Here is a 17,116-nt window from a genome sequence, read left to right as displayed (position 1 = left end):
TGTGTGGATATTAAGACTGAAGGCTTTGATTTAGCCTCAGATGAGGAAATAGTGCATGATGCAAAGATCATTTGTACCTTACAGGTACAGCTAGCAGAAACTGAAGAAGGAGCACAGTCAGCCTTCATGGCTAGAAAGATGTGCTTAGGCACAGTGGCTATTGAGAACTACAGACCTCCTTTCTTAGTCTGAGACCAGACATGGCATGGAAGAACTCTTGAATCCAATTTCAGTGACTGGATTTATCTCATTGCAGCCCTATTAAAGAGGGGTCTTCTCCTGTAGCAAGGTGATTCACGTATGGCTCAGGTTAGATTCCCAAGCTAAGGTAGCTTAGCTAATTTAGCTTCCCAAGGAGCACCTCACATGCAGGGTGACACTAACTGATATCCAACTGTTTGTGTACCTCTGTGAAGGAAAAAAACTGGTGTGGGGATGAAACAGGAATCTTTCACTGTCCCCTTGTTTTGCCTGGGGTAGATGATGAGGCAAGTTGAAAAGCGTAGAGTTCAGCCAGGTAATGACCCAATATCCAGAACCAAAGATAACTATGGGGATGAGATGTTGGACAGCAATTGGCCAGCCTTGTAATTTGCTCCTTGCAGTTGAGCACAAGCACTCACTGCAGTTCATCTCAGCACTGCTGTCCATAAATGCTGTACATACTGTATCCAGCATACCAACTTGTGTTTGCACTGTCCTGAAATGTCTGAGCTATGCAATATCTACAATGCAGACACAAAGATACATTTATGTTTGCAAATTACAGCTGTTCCCAAGACTGTCAGAACCTTCAGTAAATTTGTGAGCTGTATGTATCAGTGAGGGAAGATAAATGTGGAAGGGTGGCAGAGCAGTTGCACTCTCAGCCAACTCCTGCAGAACTTCTGTAGCACTGTCCATTATTTACTGGAAGTCAGCAGCTTAATGAAACTGTTTTATGTTTTTCCCTTTCACTGTCTGTAGAAGTCGACTCAGAAAGTAACAGTTATTGAGAGAAATCTATATGACCTGAAATGCACTCCAGGCTTTGTCATCTGCTGGATATCAGAAATGCTTGTGTCTACCTGAATACATGCTGGAGCAGGAGGGCTTTTAATACACAAACATACACTTCTGTTGTTGATGTGAATTCAGAGGACCTTTTATCACAAAGGAACCATGTAAGACACAGCTTTTCAAATGAGAGAATACATATTTTTAAGGCAGGGGTTGTGCACATTGTTTTAGGAGCCTGAAAAAGCAGTTAATGAGCATCCTTGTGAGTGAGGCATTTTTTGTGGGATTGAAGGCAGAGACATATTTGTGATTCCTGCAGGTTTGTGCAGGTGGATGACTGATTTGGGAGAAAGGACTTGTCAGCCTGGATGTGATTCCAGTTTGACTCAAGTGTTCAGGTTGTGACGCGATCAGCAGGCTGACCTGAGGAATGCAACTAAGATGATTTATTGCGGAAATATCCAAACTGTTCATGTCAAAAATCTATCCATGACAGAAAAAAACACTCAACCCTTAGGCATACTTTCTCTAAAAAGACTAAACTTGTCTAAACAGAAAGGATTGGGTTATAGTTAACCCCTCATAAGTGATTAAATGGGGTGTGAACCTTGCTGGCTCTGCAATTCCATGTCCAGGGCTAGCTGTAGTCTCTTTAGTGGGAGATTGTCTCTGATGTCTACACGAGGCGAGCCTATGGAATAAGCTGCACAGAGGTACAAAACACTGAACAACTTAACCTAGGAGCTATTTTAGCTTATATCTCCTGTAAGGCACTTGAAGGTGGGTCCAGTGTCTTCCAGCTTTTGTGTCCCTCACCAAACTAGCCCTTCATGTTCTGGAGTGCTTCCAAGTCCAGCCCAGCTGGACACAATTTCTGTGTTGCTTCTGTTTCCTACAGTGCTTCCTTGGAGTCCTCCTTGCATGCCTCAAATTGGATGCCTCATACCAGTGACCAGACCATCTGTGCTGGTCATATATTTCCTAATTTTAATTGGTTTTCCTTATGGTGCTGACTTGTATCCACTGAATATTCAGGGCTTGTCAGTGTTTGTATTATAAAACCTGTTTTTCCAAGTTTACAATCAGGCTAAAAAATGTGTTCCAGACTGGAAGTTTGACAATGTGCTTCTAGCTCAATAGTGGAAAGTTGTAAACTGCAAAGAGTCACCTTGTCTGTCTTCAATGAATGGACAAGATTAGATTTCCCATTTTTTCCACATCAGATCTGGTGAAATATTAACCTGAGTCTGATTGTCCTAGATAAATTCATACAATTAATGTGTTTGAGAGCTTTAGTACTTTGTTAAATCATTGGTGCAGTTGGGCAAACATTCATTTTTCAGTTTAGTGTCTTGTCCAAAAACCTGTGAAGAGGATATAAGGAAGATTGGTTTAGTCCAAGCTAAATTAAAGTTGACTATTTTGGGCAAGAACAGAAGTCCAGCTCAGAAAATACCATCTCAAAATCCACCCAAAGTGCTTTTTTTAACTTGAATGGAATGCTTCATTTTTCCTTTCATTTCTGTGATTGTCTGTGTCTTCTAAAATTTTTTCTTCCACCTTCAGGACAGATTTTGAAATGAAAATTCTCCTTCAAAATTTTTAGTTAGAAAGATTTTTCTGGGGGAACACTGAGAAGAAACATTTTTGTATTTTTCAGATTAAATGGTTTATTTAAAAGGCATTGAAGTATTTTTTTCATGTTTTTCAGAGAAGTCTTCCCTTAGATTTATTTTAAAATTAAAGTAATTTGTCAGACCTGAGTAAATCTAGTCCACATTAAGTTTCACTTTTTGGTTAATTTACTATTTTCAAAAAGTTAAATAAACAGCGAGTTTTTGGCAATGGGAATGGCACCTGAGATTAATAACAAGTCCCTCTTGTTTGAATACCTCTCCTATATCCACGTTTGAAGTAGATTCACCATCTTTTGTGGCTTGTACGGCCACCCTATCCTAGCCATGGAGCGTCTTTCTGTATCCACCAGCCCTGTTCTCTATCATGATTGCTCTCGGACTCTACATCATACACTCCCTGCCACCTCCCCATTGCTGGATATTCTATAGACCCAGAGGTCACACCTTGCGTTCTGCTCCAGGATTAGACGGGAAGTTCTCTCGCTCACTTCCCTACTTCCCCCTTGTCTACAGAGGTATATATCCAAGAGAGGGAATTACATAGAGTCATAGAGTAGTTTGTGTTGGAAGGAACCTTTAGAGGTCGTCTAGTCCAACTCCCCTGCAGTGAGCAGGAACATCTTCAACTAGATCAGGTTGCTCAGCGCCCCATCCAACCTGACCTGGAATGTTTCCGGGGGGGGGGCATCTACCACCTCTCTGGGCAACCTGTGCCACTGTTTCACCCCCCTCATTGTGAAAAATTCCTTCCTTATATCTAGTCGAAATCTACTCTCTTTTAGTTTAAAAACGTTACCCTTGTCCTCTCACAACAGGCCCTGCTAAAAAGTCTGTCCCCATCTTTCTCATAAGCTCCCTTGAAGTACTGGAAGGCTGCAGTAAGGTCTCCCTGGAGCCTTCTCTTCTGCAGGCTGAATAACCCCAACTCAGCCTGTCCTCATGGGAGAGGTGTTCCATCCCTCGGATCATTTTTGTGGTCCTTCTTCGGACCCGCTCCAACAGGTCCAATTAGTGAGTCCTTTAGTCTTCAAGATGTTATTTCTGCTGCTGCTATCTTTTTTCTTCTGCTGTGAATCAATGAACTTGCTTTTGCTTACCTAAGGTGTCCAATATGTACATCCAACCTGTCACTGAATGGCAATCCACCCGTCCTTCCAGATTCCCTCACTTCATTCCTGTGCAGCTTTGATCCCATGATGTCAGCAAGGTTTGACTGCTTCCATAAAGATCTTTGGGGGCAACCACTTGAGAAACAAGGTGATCTAAACAATCTGCAACCTATGCACTAAAGGCATAGGAGCCACTGGCTGGCTTTGATGTTGAGAAGACAAATCTTCCTGGACATTTGTTTTAGACCAGACTGGAAAATCAGATACCTTTGGCCATCATTTATGGCACAGACCAGAGTTTGTGGAAGCAAGGTTTGCCCTTGGGTTTGCCTTGGCAACTTGCTGTTGAACCCATGTGCTGTATATAATCTGCATAAATTAAAGTGCACATTTCATTGAGCATTCAGGAACAGACTCCATGAATGGCTTGTGTTCAGAATAAAGATTGCTCCACTCAAGTCTGTATTATACAAGTGAGAGTGGATCACCAGGCTTCCTGTGGATATCCAGATTATGGCTGTTTCCATGAAAATAAAACCTGGTCTTGATTCCTCCTAGACAGTTCTTGCCAAGTTGAAGTGACTTGTCTCAAAATAGAGTAGCAGCTCCCCACAAACACAGTATGGTATCTATGTAGAAAACAATTGTAAGGAGCCCATGGTGCTTTGGAGCCAGCAGATTGCGTATGATCATCCTTGCAAGGATGGGTTCGCTGGCCATACATAGAGAAATGCAGCTGCCATCTGCATCCCAAGTAGGGAAAGGATGACAGCAACAGTCAGTGGGGATGTGACGTGGGGGATGAAGAGGGCCAAAGAGGCTGAAGATATTTGTGTCAGGTTTTCTCATTTCCCAGATCTGAATCTATCTGAATTTGGGCTCATTCCTAACTGCTTTATGAGGCATCCCAAGCTGTGTAAACAGTAATGCAATAATGGCAGATCACAATGCACATATCACAGACCATGAAGAATAGCCTATGAGCCAAGCAATATGCTCTCTCTAAATGATACAATGCTTCTTGCAGACAGGAATATTAATCACCCCAGGAACTGACAGGATCTGATGGAAGAGGTGGTTATTAATATTATCTCCTTTGGAAGCATTTGCAATGGTAATAGTAATTTTAATAATGCCAGTACAAAATAAGCTGGGCTGGACAGTTTTGTGGCAAATGGGAACCTGAGAAAGGCAATACATAAATAGAGAGACTAATTCATGAAAGAGGTGGACCAGATTTCTCTACTGACAGCTCAGATGTGACTGGGGGGGAGGGAACTTTTTGTTTTAAAGGTTGCATTTGCTTCATCAATCGTCAAAATCTTGTTAAAAGTCTAATTTAGTTATCATGTTCTTGTTGCTGTCCAGAGACTGAATGTATTAGAGGGACTTTATATACAATTTCTGCCACAAGCAATTTACTATTATTTTATTATTCTAATCTGGCTGGTTCCCATGGAGTCTCTGGAACAAAATCATATCAGAGGAAGATGAATATTAACAATCCCGTCTCTCTCAGGAGAGCTAATAAAAGAATGGAGATCTCATGCCTTGGTTCAACACAGCACTATGAAATGGCCACGGAAGTGTTGACATTAGTTCTCATGATTGCTAGTTCAGTTATTTACTGCTCAGCTTGAGGACAAGCTTTTTCTACACCCGTGCCAAGACCCAGCAAGATTACAGTGGAAATCATGAATTTATAAGCTAAATAATGAGGTGTGTGGCAGAAGTAGAACTGTCATCAGGGTTTAGTAGCAAACCAAAGAGCCAAGAGGACTGCATTTGTTCCCTCCTTTGTTATGTTCTGCTTTGCCTGTATATGCAATCTGCCTCAGAGTATTCTATATTATATTATATTATATATATTTTTATATATTTTCATATATATTTATTATATTACCAATTAATAATGAACAAACAGATAAATTGGAGCAGTGTCTTTAGGCAGATGGCAAATTACCCAACATTTTTTTAAATACTAAACACATCTATGGGTTAAGAGTTAGCTCTGAGTACCCAGTATGAGACATTCAAGCTGGATTAATAGCTGTGACTGGGAGAGAGTCCACCAATGTTGTATTACTTTCCCAGTATAATCAGGCATTTGGCTTTAAAATTTCTCAGGCAAAAGGAGGAAAAATAAATTAAACTGTAGAAAATGAGACATTTTAAAAACGTTTATTTCTGGAACAATTAATTCTCTTCAGTAGAGTTATCAACTAAAGAGAAAATTTAGGCTCCTCTCAATATATTTGCAAGATGCACAGAGAATAATTGCCCACATAGGAATTATCTTATCCCTGCAAGGGGTGTGGTAAGGCCCTTATTTAGTTGCTTGTGTGACAAGATGGTGGTAAGAAATTCTGAGAAACTTTTCTCCCTGGCTACCTCTATTCCAGAGCTGAATTACTTAAATAGTGAGGTAATAAATAAATAGTGATAGGATGAAAGGAAATGGCCTCAAGTTGCGCCAGGGGAGGTTTAGATTAGATATTAGGAAAAACTTCTTTACAGAGAGAGTGGTCAACCATTGGAACAGGCTGCCCAGGGAGATGGTGGAGTCACCATCACTGGAAGTGTTCAAAAAATGTGTAGACGTGGCACTTCAGGGTATGGTTTAGGGGGCATGGTGGCGTTGGGTTATCGGTTGGACTTGATGATCTTAAAGGTCTTCTCCAACCTTAATGATTCTGTGATTCTATGATTCTGTGATTCTATGATTCTGTAATGCTGCTATGCCAGCCTCTGCACATTGGTGCCTGAGATGGATGTCAAGCTCCATTCAAGATTTTAATAGCCTTTGGGCTGAGACTTTGTTGTTGCTATGTCCTGATATCTCAGGCCTCTATTCACAAGAGGAGCCACTCAGGACACTTTGGTTAAAAGGGGTTTCTATTGAAAAAGGCCAGTTTGTCTGAAACGTTTTGAGGAGGGAGACGGGGAAAAGGTAGAAATTATTAATTTGTGCCTTTTCCACAAAAGAAACACTTCACTTAAGAACTTTGTTAAAAAATGAAGGATATGACAGTTGTGGCTTTGCAGTACCTGCTCCCAGTCTCTCTCTATGGTACTGAAATACCATATCAGTTAAAATAGGCAACAGTAACTATTTATTATTTCCTGGTCACTGCTTGGCTTATAGCTGGCTGTGGAGCTGGAAGATTCCCCTTTGCCTTGCTTAGCTTTTTCCTGGTCCTTGTTTAAGTCATGCCTTATTCTCCTGCATGAGTCCTCATCTAACTTTGTCACGCAGTCAAAAATTTTCAGGGCAGGTCCTCAATAGCTGGTTGCCTAATGTGCTGACTAAATTCTGAAACCAGGATCAGTGACCACAGAGTGATGATGATATGGATAAACTGAGTAAAGGACTGTGCCGGTTTTGGATAAACAAGTCTCCAGTCAATATTCTTAGGCTCAGACCAAACACAGCATGCACATGTGACTCGTGCAGCCACGTCATACATGCACCGGCATTTAGTATGCTTTTATTTTCATCTGTCTTCATCACAAGTATGAAACAAAGGTATGTGCAGTGCTGTTTTCAGCTTGTAGTTGCTGGTTTTCTCCTCCTTTACCAGCATTATCAATAGGCTTGAATTAAAGTGTCATTGTGGGTTCGACTGTTTAACATGGTAAAATGAGTTGACATTGCAGGCTTGTGATATGGACGTATTTTCACTTGGAAATAGCACTTTCAGCCTTTCCACCTGTTTTTTTCTGTGATAGAAGGTATTTAATAAAACTGGAAGGAAAAGCATTTCCAACACCATTGTAAATATTTTACTTACTTCTGCCTTGCCACGGCAGCCTTCACACGTGTTCCTTCTCTGGTCTCCTGACAAGCAGGTCACTCAAAGAAGAAAAAACTCTGCCAGTGACAGGAAGGCACTAAATAAAAGCAACCACATGAGATACCTCTGAGTCTCTGAGAGGAGTAGCCCCTGCTAGGAGAGAATGCAGCTTTCAGGAGCAAACACCTAACATTAGTATGTCACTGAAAAAGTTGGCAAGAAAACCCTCTAACACTTAGTTTGAAGTTTTAGAAGGCAGGCATTCTTTATTGCAGCGCTGGATGCATGGGGGATCGCTCCACCTAACATGCATGCCCTGAAACAAAAGTTCATCCTTTATATACCTTAAAGACAGGAATATTCACACATTTTCCAAGAAATCACTGCCTCCTTGCCTATCTACTACATGTACATAATGCGGGCATTGCAAAACTACACTATGCATGCACGGGGGTCTCGGGTGGTCATCGGTGGTCGTTTGGGGAGTTAGCCCCCTACTCCTTTTTCCCTTTTATGGTCGCAGGTCTCCTGAGGATAGTTTCTTCTCCTTGGATATTTGCCCCTTCTGTTGTACAGCCAAGCGGTTCCTTCTTATCATCCTTGTTTGAACACTCCTGCTAGGATGTTTCTGTGCTCAATCTCCTCTGTACTCATTAATCTCTCAGTCCTTGCTCTTAAGTCTTCTTTGTTTTGATTTCTGAGGCCTCTTGGTTTTACAGCCACACATTTCTTGTGATTAACTATTTACACATAGCTGAAATGTTAGCATTGAGGCAAGTATAGCGTAAGGACTATGACAGTAGGCTGTTAAACATAATCACACAGTTATTAGGCTAAAGAAATCTTTAAAAGTTAAACTAATCATGTGATCAATAATCTTCCAGAAAGTACATAAATGTATCAAGTACACCTTCAGGGTGATATTGTGGGTGCTGGAAATCAAAGCCAGCAACACCTCAGTGCCATTGGCTGTGACTTCGTATCAAAAGAGTCACAGATAATTATCTTGCACTCAAGAGCTATTGAAGGACTAGACAATGCTGGAAATACATTGCCTATTGAGCCACCCCCTCCTTCACTCGCTTGCAGCCTCTGCTGTAGTTTAGTAGTATTCATAAGTCTTTGCAGAAGGGTGTTGAGATGAAGTTAAACTTTGTGCTCCAAACCAGTGCCCATGGAGTTCTCTTCACTTTCTGCTCCGTCAGGTTCACTTACAATCTCCTGGGAAGAAACAAGAAAGTCCAAAAAACCCTATGGGGCAGAGAGCTATTTGAGCAGTGTTGAGTGCTGGCAGCTGCCAGAGGCACGCTGAGGAATGTGCCCAGGTGCCATGTACCATAACATAGCTGCTGCCAGAATAATTCACACTCCTCTCACCTGGTAGAAAATAGCCAATATGCAGGAGGGTGATTGTGAGAAGTGGCATGCTTCATACCAGAAAGGATGCTTGGACTCCCTGCTTGTCCCAGCTGGTCCATACTGAATGTACAAAAGTATGCCTGGATGAATAGAGGATCAACAAGTGTTCTTGACTTGTACTGATGTCTTAAAAGTAGATGTGATGTTTCCCTGTAGCTGGCAAAGGAAAAGGTGGAAAGCCTGCAGGCAGCATGGTGTTAGGATGAGCATATGCTGTGAAATCCAGGTCTATCTCAGGAACAAACTGTCTAGTTTGATACTCTAGATCAAACACACACTGGGAGCAGGTGGTAAAAGAAAGAGAGGCGGGAGTTAGGCACAGACCTACTGTGAATTTATTTTCTTGATCTAATCTTAAGTTCAGTGGGCTCAGATTCTATGCTTCTAATGGAGCCATCCATCCCATTTATTTAAAACCCCCTTCTTATTCCCCAGCCTTCACTTCCCCTGAGTTGTGGTGACATGAGAACTGCTTTGCCTTGCCCTTCAAGAGGGAACACAATTCCTTCAGCCCCCTCCCAGCCTCTGCCATCTCCAAAACTTCTTTATCATCAGACTTCAGCTGGGGCTGTCAGCAAAGGAAAACTTAAAGAATTAGATAATGAGAAACACCTCCACCAGACTGACTTGAACAATGACAAAACCATCCTTTAGTCCTCAGGCATAGTGCGCTGTATCTGTGCCCATTGCAGCACCAGCCAGGCATTGCTGACAACTTACTACTGACTGCATTAATATATTTTTGCTGCATAAATAAGAGCAATAAGTCTATGGCATTGAGAGTTTGTCTTTATCTTGCAGTATTTATTATCCTATTATCACTCGTTGCAAACATCTGTGCTCAGCATTTCCTTCCTTGTAGCACTGAAATACTAAGCTTTCATAAAGCTTAACCATCAGCCATAAACTCAATAAACTGCTGTATGCACTAATGTGGAATTAAAACCTTTATTTGCGTGATTTATTTTAGGCACAGATGTGACAAAGGAGCCCATAAAAATTACAGGCTGCTTGTTTTCTTTTTTTTTCTGCTGCTGTAACACTTGCAGTGATTAGTTGGCATTTTAAAATGTGTTTGGGTGTTGGTGAGGGGTTTTTTTCTTTGATTCTCAGACAAACCTGGGTAACCCAACAAAAATGAGATACTAAAAACTGTTGCAATTTTTACAGCAGGAATCTTAGTAACCATTCAGTTAATTGGCTGGCTGTTTGCCATTACTTAATGCTTGCCTATGATGCGGCAAAACTTGCAGACACATGTGTTTTTCATACAGACTGTTGGGGCACAACTTAAGCAGTGTGTGATCTGGGTAGGCAGGGACCAACGGAGGCAGGAAAAGTGGAGAGAGAGGAAGTTCAGAGTCTTTCAGCTTAAGTTTCCAGTTCATACTGACTGAAGGTGGGATCAAACAACAGGTTCTCTCTCCCCTCTCTCTCTCACAACCTGAGTAAGGATAATACAATGAATAAGTTTGTAACACCCTAGGAGGGCATGGAAGAAGGTTTGCTTAGCTTCAGCATCGTAAGAACATAAATAGCTGTTGTACCATGTCAGACCAATGGCTTGGTGTCTTATATCTGGTTGGCCTAAAGTGGATGAACAGCAGGGAGTATGAGAATGCAATGAGCTTACCACTATCCTCCTTGAGAATACTCTCACTCTCCAGCATCCTTTAGTTCATTTGTAGCCAAAAATGGTGTCTTTGAGTTAAAAAGCCTTGTGTGGATTTTTCTTTCACGAATGTGCCTCATCAATTTTTTAATCTATTTAAACTTTTCATCTTACTATGGCTTCACCATGCATTGTGTGAAAGCACTTCGTGAAAGCACTTTTGACTGTTTTATTTCTAACATTTTCTAGCTTAATTTGCTATCTTCTGTTCTAGTATCAGAGGAGAGCTGAACACATTGTCTAAAGAACAACTAAACAAACCAGGTGTCCTCATTCTGGAAAAGAGTTGCTGGGATAACCAAAGTCAATCCACAGATTTAGTTGTCCCGCTTATCTATATTTATCTCCATACCTTTTCTAGTTTTATAGCCTTTTTCTGACATGGGGCAGGACCACGATATTAAAGGGTTACTACAGCATTGCTTTTTCTGTTGGAATGATGATGTCTGCTTTATTGTTTCTTCTTCTAAGCACTCCTAGCAGCTGAGATGCTTTTTGACAATTATCAAATACATCTGTTCCATAGCAGAATAGCAAGCATTGAACACAGCTCTGTTTTTTCAATGGCTATCAAAGGATCAATTTTAACATGATGAACAGTTGAACCTGCGACAAGCAGAATGCAGACCTGTATAGAAGTGGGAAGAATTTGACTTCCAGTGTGTTCCTCAGTGCCATGCTGACTTTGATAAACACCAGATCATGGCTTGCATCTGGATTTCATATATTCAAAGTTCAGAAAAATTCTGCAGTGCTAAGGATCAGGCTGGGAATGCTCAGTGTGTGTGGCTGATGATAATAACTGCCTGTCCCTCATCCCCACTCCCCATTCAGAAAGTGTCCCTGGCAAACACTGATTGCTTTTCCTGTACATAGGCACAGCTCTTTCATACTTCATCAGTAGTATCTTGCATTTTGCCTTTCCTTGAAGGGAAAGAGGCTCACAGATGACTTCTAAAGAAAAGAAAGTTAACTTTCCACTAATGAAGGAGAGAGCTTTCACAGCCAAGACCAGTAGCTGATTGTGCCCTTTGCAATGACCTCTGTGTTCATAATCTAATGGCTTTGCATTGATATATGAATGTGTTTACATCTTGAGGCAATTGCTGAAAGCGGTAGAGGACAACAGTAAATGTAGTCAAGCATTAGGCAGGGTCATTATAAAGAAACCAGGAAGGCTTTAGTGAAATTCACTGCAACATGAAAGCTTCAAGAGGCTACTTCATGTTCTGCAAAACAAAATCCAATACAAATTAAAGATGTAGAAAAAGAGAGGTTTGTTCATGCACAGCTGCAGTTTTGTAATCCAGCCGTGTCTTGTAGGTTCCTCTAAGACTAGGGAATTTTCCATCTAGGATTTCAGTTCAGTTCCTAGTTAAGACAGGAGATAGGTGGAAAAGTGAAAGACTTTATCCTGTGTATGACTTTGGGGCACATTGGGAGGTGTGGTGACGGGCTAGACTATATGTGATGGCAGATCCAAACTTCACTATTTATTTCCTTTAATGTCCCGTCTGAAGGTAAGGACATGGAGCTATTATTTATGAGTGATAACTGCAAAACTCTGTGATCAGATTAGGGACAGGCAAACCTCCTGAAGTGCAGCAGACCTGTTTAAAATCTCCCATAAGAGTGGATGTTTTTGCAAGTGTCTTGAGCCTATAAAGATTATCTCTTTTCTGTATCAAAATGGAGCAGTTCCCCCAAAGGAAGTCCTTGCAACAAAGCTATTTTTACATGAACCCACACTAACCCAGTCTAAAATTGTGTTTATATATGTGGGATGCAAAGTGAATGTGAGTCAACAGTGTTATGATGTTGTAGAAAACAACAAATACTGGGATGTTTAAACAGAAGTCAATTGTGCAAAGTAATTGTGAAGTAATACTTCCACTCTTAGTGCTGATAAGATTTCTGTTGGAAGCCCATACTCAGGCTGGGTACCACATTTCAGATGTGGCCTAACTGGAGAAGAGTGATAACATGAATAGAGGTCTTGCAAGTATGGCCTAGAAGTAGATTGGTGGAGTTGAGGTTGTTCAAAAAAAGAAGTGTAAGAGTGGAAGGGTGTAGCAAGGAAAGAATAAGCAGACAATCTAATCTACTTGTCACAGTTGCTAGGAAAGGAAGTGGTGAGTTTAAATGAGAATGGAAGTGTTCAGTTTAGAGACTGGGGAGAACCATGGCTGTGGTGAGGGAAAGACTTGCATAGGTTAGTTGGACAAACTGCAGTATCTCCAGTGCTCAGGGTCTTTGACAGCCAGGTAGGCAAGTATCTCGTAGAAGGAATGGACTAGCAGAATGCCTGGGGCCTTATGACTCTGTAATAAAGAAATAAGTACACATTCTTGTCACAGTATGGGTGAATTCACAAAGGATGTACGTTCCTTTGCATCAATTGTTGGAAAATAGTGTTGTTCCCCCTGCCCCCTTGAACTGGGAAAGCAATATCGCTGGAAGTGCAGTGGCTCAATCAGGTTGATTCCCTTGGAGATCTTTCAGCATGTTTTGCAAAAGAAAACATGTTAAGCAAAGTCACTAGGCTAATTTTCCATCTGCATAATTATATTTTGCCTGATTCCCTTCACAGGCTATTCCTACTGGGATGCAGTGTTTTTCACTTCCTGTCTTAAGCTGTTCTGCAGTGTCAAACAGCTGCTACATTTCATCCCAGGGCATTTGGATGATCCTTATACTATCATTAGTTCTCCTTGTTTTCAGTTTTTCTCCCATTATCCTGATTAAGCTAAGTTCCTTCAGTAACCCCTGTTTGTATAGGCAGGTGATTTTCTGCAGCCTGTAATAAACAAATTTCCTTTTTCATTGCCAGTTTCTTCCATAAAGATCATTTAATAAAGTCAGTTTGTTGGAGGAGTGTCTGACATAACTCAGGCTGTAAAGGTTACTTAGTGTTTCTAGGAAGACTGATAGGGCACCTAAGTAGTAACATAAATCCTACTACCATTTTGCATAACAGTACAGATTAATTAATTTTTCTTTGCAAATTATTCAAGGACAGTATATTCTAATGGCTGATACTTATTTAGGGAACCTTCCTGGAACAGATAATGTTTTATCACTGAGCAGTTCTCATGCTTAGAGATAACAGTTATGTTCCATACACCTTATTACCTATTCTCTGATAGTCCTGCTCAGACACAGTGGAGGCAATGTTGCCAGAATCCAGCGACAGGTTTCTGGATGTAATAATTCAGTCTTTTTGACTAGCATTGGCATAGAGTGTTCACCAGTCATACTTTATGGTACCTTCTGAATTGTCATAAGAAAGGCATTTACAGACTCTGGGGATTCATAGAATCATAGAATAGTTTTTGTTGGAAGGGAACTTTAAAGGTCATCTAGTCCAACCCCCCTGCAGTGAGCAGGGACATCTTCAACTAGATCAGGTTGCTCAGCGTCCCATCCAACCTGACCTGGAATGTTTCCAGGGGTGGGGCATCTACCACCTCTATGGGCAACCTGTGCCACTGTTTCACCCCCCTCATTGTGAAAAATTCCTTCCTTATATCTAGTCAAAATCTACTCTCTTTTAGTTTAAAAACGTTACCCTTGTCCTCTCACAACAGGCCCTGCTAAAAAGTCTGTCCCCATCTTTCTCATAAGCCCCCTTGAAGTACTGGAAGGCTGCAGTAAGGTCTCCCTGGAGCCTTCTCTTCTGCAGGCTGAACAACCCCAACTCAGCCTGTCCTCATGGGAGAGGTGTTCCATCCCTCGGATCATTTTTGTGGCCTCCTCTGGACACTCTCCAACAGGACCATGTCTTTTCTGTGCTGAGGGCTCCAGAGCTGGACGCAGTACTCCAGTACTTTGGTCCGATATTTTCCAGTGTGGCAGGAATAATTTACTGAACTGTCTAATAAATTTATGTGCATTGCAAGGTTTGCTTCAGTAGTGCATATACTAAACTGGAATGATTCTATTTTTTTTTCAACCAGGGAAGAAGTTCACTGTTTCAGCTGCCTGCCAGAATCACTTGCCTGTGTGCATGTTAACAGGTTGGGATCAAGAGGATTTCTTAGCACATGCCCTGGGAAAAGGGTAAACAGTGTCCGTTACGTCTTTGTCCCTGGTGCTCTTACCTGAGCAGGCTGACAGAAGATCATCAGTAAGAATGAACAACAAATGTGATGGTCTGGACTAGAAAGAGTGGATATTGTTTTATGGTTTTCTGGATGTGACGGCAAGAATCCCTAGGGATTTCCAAGGCTGCTGAAAACAGAGAGGATTCTTTATTCTCCTCCCTGCAGGATTGCTGGGAACACATTTTCCCATGGAGGCACCAAGACAGCACTACTCCACTTGAAAGGGAGGAGGAGTGAACAGATGGGATGATTTTAGCTGGTAACCTGCTGGGGAAATTATACTGACTTAAGTCAAGTAATGATTTTATTTTCTGAATTGTATTTTACAGGCAGTAAATACTCAGTGGTTTTCCACTGAAGCAAACTTAAGAACCCACTTCAGCCTGTATATGGGTTATCCACTTCTCCCCTTCCACATGATCTACCTGTCTGCTTAATATATCAAAAGCTGCCCGCATCCTACTTCCAGAGGCCCGCCGCAGTGTACCTCAACCGTATTTAGTAACCTTGAGATCCAGCAGCAAAACATACAAAGGGCTATGTGAAGTAATCACAGAGAAGATGCCAACAGCTTCCTTGACTCCCTGAGAAGGCAGGACCAGCAGGCTGGAAAACTGCCACTGACATGTCTGGTACTGAAACACATCCTGCCAGCTCATGTCATGATGCTAGTAAGAGGGGTCAGCAGAGAGAAGTTAGAGAAGGTGCAGATAAAGGATGGAAGAAAAGCTTTGGGAATTCCAGAAATAGGAGGTGAAATTTTATCTAACCTGGCAATCAAATAACATCCATGGTGCTGCCTTCCTCCTGTAGATCTGTTCAGAGGTCTGGCCTTCCTCCATACCATCCTGATGCCTAATTAAGGAAACTGCTGCTTGAGGACTGCATAATAAGATGACTATGCTGAAGACATCTGCAGAATGATAACTTATTGGGGGAGAGCTTGATACTTGCCAAGGTGATCTACGATGCATCAAGGGTACTCTTGCCTATTGTCTGTAGCCTTTGCTGTGGTGGGAAGCATCTGTCTTTCACAGAAATGGATCTCAAATCAATAGCCTTGTAACCTTAGGGTGATGATCTTAGATGTCAGGATGAATATGGAAAAATTATTGGCATAGGAGGTGTCTCTAATTGCGCTGAGCCATCTTAGTAACCAAGGTGGAAATGTCCATGTAGAAATCCTGGCTCTTTTGACTTCTCACCCCAGTATGAAGGTCTTGCCCTTACTTGGACTTCCATATTCATAAGCATACAGTCATGCCCAGCAATTCAATATGCCGGTGATGACCTGCAATTCTGGTGCAGTCCTCATTGTTGTGGTATTTTTTTTCAAAGCACATGTGGTTTGTGTGTATGCTGTGTTACACGGTTTTTGATCACAAATTAATAACAGCTAGCAAAATGAACAGTAACCATACCATGCAGCTAAAAATCCTGTAGCACTTTACAGACACTAGTGAAGCCTCAACATATCCTTAACAGATGAAGGTTTGTTGGAAAGAAGCTAACTCCAAAGTCACTCAAGATGGTTATTTATTTGGGAATATAGGTTGAGATCCCTATGTGATCTGTCCTGTGGGACACCTAATATTTGGGGTCATCCCCACTTCAACATGCCCAGCTTAGAACAGCTAGTTGTCTCAAAGACTATGTGCAAAACCATTTTCTATTGATCGCAGTTTTGATCTATGTGACTTACCTGAGAAGATTCACATTCAGACCTAGGAGCTCTATCTTTAGTGATAAGGTTTAGAAAGGCTGAGGCTGAAAGGTTTAGAGGAATTAAAGATCATTGACTAACATTAGAAGGAGCAGGTTTAAATGGAGAGAGGTATTCTTCCACCACTTGAATTTGTAGTGTATGAACACTTTGTGGCAAGACAAAACTTCCCTGTCTTCACTTCCCTGAACTGAGTGTCGCATGAAGCCTGGGCTAAATTTTGCAGGAGCAAACTGGTCCCAAAAGACAAAGCCTGTATTCCCTGGCTATATATTTCATACATATATGAAATTAGTATCCTTTGGAAGGATGGTGGTCCTTCAACTAAGAATGAATGCCTTTGTTGAAGGCTTTCAATGCCAGAGGCAGTAAGACTTGCATGTAGCCAAGGAGGGTCTCCCAGAGGTGGTGTTCTTGCGCTGCAAAACCTTTCTTATATTACTCAGGTATGCTTTCACCTTGCTGGCATTGCAGTCTATGTGAAGCAGAATAGCATTCTCCATTCACCATGTCTCTCTCACTTGGACGTTGATGGTCATGAGGAAGAGTGGGATAGCTCATCTAGCACAAGGATATTTCTTGCTCAGAACAGGTAAATGAAAGATCACAGTAACCTTATGAAAATGCATGCCTGAGTTGCTGGACCTGTGAAGACCCATT

Source organism: Phaethon aethereus (genome assembly GCF_964289735.1).
Source record: "Phaethon aethereus genome assembly, chromosome: 11".
Lineage (NCBI taxonomy): Eukaryota > Metazoa > Chordata > Aves > Phaethontiformes > Phaethontidae > Phaethon > Phaethon aethereus.
Note: the sequence above shows the minus strand (reverse complement) of the source record.